At 39.1% G+C, this 5,454-nt stretch overlaps 1 pseudogene; it reads left to right on the forward strand.

The window, feature by feature from the left end:
- The first annotated feature begins 4,431 nt into the window (after window positions 1-4,431).
- LOC150022363 (ragulator complex protein LAMTOR3 pseudogene) lies at window positions 4,432-5,151 on the forward strand (annotated as a pseudogene).
- Window positions 5,152-5,454: the final 303 nt, after the last annotated feature.

A 5,454-nucleotide genomic window follows, 5' to 3' on the forward strand; every position in this document is an offset into this window, starting at 1 on the left:
CCCGGCTGAGTGCGGCCGTTGGCGCCCCGGGGGAGACTCGCAGCAGCCGGCCCGCCCGCCTTGACAGCCTAGTGCCCGCCGGTTGCCTTGGTGACGGTGGTTGAGATCCGCAGTGGCCCCGGTGTGCCTTGCGCCGAGCTTTGGCCGTTGGCCAAGGTGTGGGTGGGTGTCGTGCCGCCTCCAGGCCTTCCTGAAACGACGCTCCTGACTGAGGAGCGTTTCTGCCAATCAGGCGGCTGATATAAAAGCTGGCGACCCAGGGCAGAGCTGTCAAATTTCTCGCATTCTTTCTGCGGATTCCTCGCGGGCAGCTCTTGAATTGTCAGGACCAACTCGCAACCCGGTTACAGTTTGGGCTCTAGATGCTAAAATTATCCTGTTTATTCATTATCTTTATCAGAAAGCCTAGACCAATAGTTAACATTCAACAGAATTCTACAAACATAGCAGTCGCTGGAGAAGATCAAAGACAAGGAAGACAGGAATCTAACCTATGAAGCAAGATCCGTAAATCCGGATGTGTACGTGTGTTTGGGGGGTCTCTGAAGTACATGTTTGGGTAAGAATAGGTTTTGGAGAGAGGGTTGTGGAATCCATTGACCGTGTCTTCTAAATCTACAAATCCCTATTTAAGGAATAAGATTTTCAAGGTAGGCAACTTTGTCCCAGTACTTCAAGTTGTCTGTGAGCTTTGTAACTAAGTTCTAGAGGGAGAGCTGTAATAAACTGGGTAAAGAAGCTATACTACTGAAATCTCCCTAAGAAATAGAAATCGGGACATAGCCACTTGGTAACATAAAAACGGAGGGTATTTGTTTCATTTTATCAGGGGAGAAAACTACAACTAGATTATGTCAAGAACCAGCCATGAAATGAAAGAAGGTGATGGAAATGACAGCTTTCACATGAGATATGCAAATAAATGCCATCCAATCCTAGGTCTGTGGTTTTAATTTACTAAATTTTATTTCTACTCTCCTGTACTAATGACAGTTAACATGCATATTACCATACTCCTAAATTTACTATCAATTTAATGGTGCTAGATATTAATTAGAATAAAACGTTATACATTAGGGAAAAAAAAATATTGAAACCAAAAGATTATAAATTGAATTCACTTAGTGTACTTATTAATACATATAATTAAACTTCAAAATAAATTGGTGACTTTCTATATAACAAGATGAGTAAGGTTTCAGAGGGAATGCAGTTTATTCAACCATCATTCCCTCCCTCTCTTTCTCTCTCTCTCCATTAACCCGATCTGTCCAGAAAAAGTCCAGCCATTATTAGTATAATGAAAACGGTTTGAGTGACATTGATGTAACCTGACAGCCAAGGAGGGTAAACTAGAATGCTCATGCAGGAAAAATGCAATGACTGCACTACACTAGTCAGTAGGGGCAGTAGACACCATTGAGTGAGCATGTGTATTATGTGGCTGTCGCATTCAAAATGACTGAACAAATAGAGCAATGAATCTGCATCCATTTTTGTATTAAGCGTAAACATTCCTCTGAGGAAACTGTTTGGATGACTCAGAAGGCTGCAGCTATGGGCAACTGGTGATGGCAGCTTCATCACAACAATGCACTTGCTCATGCATCATGTCTCATGCAGAGTTTTTTTGTGAACCATCAAATCACCCAGGTGACCCAGCCCCCCTACATCCCAGATTTGCTGCCCTGAGACTTCTGGCTTTCCCCAAAACTAAAATCACCTTTGACAGGGAAGTGATTTGATACTGTTGATGAGATTCAGGAAAATATGACGGGGCAGCTGACGGTGATTGGGAGAACAGTGTGAGGTCCCAAGGTGCCTACTTTGAAAGGGACTAAGGTGTCATTGTCCTGTGTACAATGTTTCTTGTATCTTTTATTGTTTCAATAAATGCCTCTATTTTTCATATTACATGGCTGGATACCTTCTGGACAGGCCTCGTTTGTTGTATATAGATATAGACACGTATAATATAAAACTCATACATCTCCATATATATTCTTTAGCTCCACACATATTATATATAATATATAGTTATTTAAGAATTACCTTGAAGATAGCTTTAGAAAACAAGTAAATAACTGGTAAAACTGTTGTGTTTACTTATAATTAGACAATGATACTCCATATGTAAGTGATAAACACCACCTTCAGAAAGGTCACATGTTTAAGACACAATAGTCACGTAAACTGAATATAAGTTCATAAATTCCATTTAGTGTGATGATAAAAGTAGCAATATTCATGCTTTCATGAAAATTAAAAGAGCACAGATTGCTAGACAGAACTTCAGTCTAGCTGTAAGACATTTGTTTATGTATCTGTCAGTTAAGACTTGAAAAATATTTTAAAAGCCAGGTGACTATCCCATATGTTTGTTTCATTCCTTAAGAATGTGTGACAATGGTAATATCTTGCAAATATTAAATTAGGGAATTAAATTCTCCCTTTAATTTGCAGTGTTCCCCTCCAAGTTACATTTTGAAGCATATTTCCCAGAAAAGAGGAAAGTGGTTAGTGCTAGAAAGAAGCCATTGATAAACTCTGAATTTCATTAATTACGTGTTAGTCCCTTTAGCTCTACAATTCGGTCATGAAAGAGTGGAATCAACAAGTTACTGTTGCTCCAGATTAAGATATAAAAAACTGGACATAGAGTATAGACATACTTTGGAGTTGTGTGGAAGAGAATGCCCTTAGGAGGTGGAAAGAAGAGTAACAGAAGTCAGAGGAAGAAATCAGCTACCAATCTCAACATGCGTGCGTGTGTGTTGGGGTGAGGGTGGAAGTATGTGGAAGGATGGATTAAAATATTGAAATGGGTTTGGGAAGTCTGAGAACACCTGGGGCGGGTGTGTGGAGAGAGTACGCTTACTTCTGGAATAGTGTTAGGGAGGTGCAGCTACTAGGAAACTTCAGTTTTTGGCTTAGTGCCCTAAGACATGGTAAGCGATATGCAGAGGTGCCAATGGGAAGAAAGATGAACTGACTGTAATGCTCTCCTGCTCAAGGATTAAATGCATACAAGTGAACATAGGAGTTTGTGTTTACCCTTAGAGAATGGGTACAAAAGAAAGGCACAATACTAGTGTCTGATAAAGAGGCGGAACTTAATGATTTTAAGACTATCAGCAAATAGAACCAAATCCTTAATAGTGACCGAGTAAGCCTTAACATTCTCAGCTTGACTAAAGTGTAGCCAGGTTTCTTCCTGACTTTATGTTCCTGACCTCCCTTTTCTTAGAGGATTTACTTTAGAAAACTTTCAATTGTAAATTCTTTCTCTGCCTCTCTGAGATAAAAATCTTCTTCCAGTCTCTCTCCAGTTTTACAACCTAGTAATGTCTTTCTTTGCAAGAACCTGGGGGCCATCTCTTTGAAATGGAATCATCAAAAAAGATATTGCCTTTGTCTTCCAGTCTTTGTGGCAGTGTGGGGCCTATCTGTGTGGACTCTAACTTTGATAATCACCAACTAGCAAACACAAAAATCCACATTGTCCCTCAGTACTTTTCCACTAGCTTTCTGCAGGCTTCAAAACTCACACCTTTTGTTTTAAACGTATAGTTGAGGTCAATCTCTCTTCCCTACTGCAGTCATCTTGAATAAAGTCTTTTTTGCCTTTTTAACTCTGTCCAGTGAAATTTTTCTTTGGCCATAGATACCATTTATCTAAAAATATTTTAATTATTAAATTAGGCTACAATTAGAATTTACTAAATTTTTTCTCCTTGTGATGAAGGGAAGTTGGCTAGCAAAGGTGATTGGACCAAACATACTTTGAATTTTTGCACATCCAAGTGTAATACTGTATAAGTAAATTTGCAACCCATTATGACTGTGATTAAAACTTTTAATTTAAGATGCCAGACTAAGTAGATGATGTTGGTTCCTCTTTCATTTGAACAGTCTATGGGAATAATTTAAAAATTTAAAAAGTTTGAACCACTGACATTGAAGAGAACTAGAGAGAACTGAGATAGGCAGAATTCTAAGAATGACTCCAATGACCTTTGTCCTTGTATAATTCTCTTCCCTGTGAATGTCATCTTACATGGCAAAATAGATTTTGCAGATTTAATTAAGGTTATTAATCAATTGAATAAGTTAATTAAAAGGGAGATAATTTGGGTCATCCTAATTTAATTACACAAGTCCTTTAAAAGCATGGAATTTTCTTTGGTTGGTGGCAGAAGAAAAGGTCAGAATTGAAGCATGATTTTGCTGTTTGCCTTGAAGATGGATGGGGCCAGGTGACAAGGAATGCTGGGGGCCTCACAAAGAAGAGAGCAGGTTCTGGCTAACAGCAGAAAGGAAATTGGAACCTTAGGCCTACAGCGAGAAGGAAGTCGATTTTGCTGGTAACCTGAATAAGGTTTGAAATTAGATCCTACCCTAAAGCTCCGATAAGAGTACAGCCTGGGTGTTTGAAGCTGTCCCTGAAGTGACAGCAGACAGCTACGTACCCTGCTATACGGAGAACCAGGCCGCCCAGAAAGCCGGGCGTGGCTCTTGAACCTGCGGGAGAAGCGTTCATCATGGCCGATGACCTAAAGAGATTCCTGTATAAAAATTACCAAGTGTTGAAGGACTTCATGCTATTGTTGTGTCAGACAGAGATGGAGTGCTTGTTATTAAAGTGGCCAATGATAATTCTCCAGAGCATGCTTTGAGATATGGTTTCTTATCTACTTTTGCCCTTGCAACAGACCAAGGGAGCAAACTTGGACTTTCAAAAAGTAAAAGTATCATCTGTTATTATAACACCTACCAGGTGGTTCAATTTAATCGTTTACCTTTGGTGGTGAGTTTCATAGCCTGCAGTAATGCCAATACAGGACTAATTGTCAGCCTGGAAAAGGAACTGGCTCCATTATTTGAGGAATTGAGACAAGCTGTAGAAGTTTCTTAATCTGACAATGGTTTTGATGTCTACTTATCTTCAGTATAACAAACACAATATCTATCTAGGAATCTTGAGACCACAACAATATTTGTATCCATGTACTCAAGAAAGGGCCCCTTTTCTACCTTACACTAAAGAAAGAGTCTATAGATAAAATTTATGGACAGATTAATTGCTACCTTTTCTTGTATAGGTCTTATTTACTGAGATTTGGAGATATCACAGAAAGGATTCAGTCTATCACAGCTCCCATGGAGTTAGTCCAGTCACCAAATCTGCATCATATTCTGTTCGGTGTGTCAGAATCAAAATGTTACTTTGATCCACTTGAACCATGCAGTGCTCCCTCTTGTACATTCTGCCAGGGCTGCAGAATGAAATAGATCTTTTTTATTGTGAATAATAATGAGGCCATATTTTTTTCCTGTTGTTTTATTTCTTTGCATTGAGTGTGGGGAAGATAAAGTGGCTTAATAAAAGTAATAAAATCAGTACAATCACTGACTTTCCTCTATATGTATTATTTTGCAGTATAGATGTATATT

Source organism: Furipterus horrens, unplaced genomic scaffold, assembly GCF_987537825.1.
Source record: "Furipterus horrens unplaced genomic scaffold, mFurHor1.1.pri manual_scaffold_1, whole genome shotgun sequence".
Taxonomy (NCBI): domain Eukaryota; kingdom Metazoa; phylum Chordata; class Mammalia; order Chiroptera; family Furipteridae; genus Furipterus; species Furipterus horrens.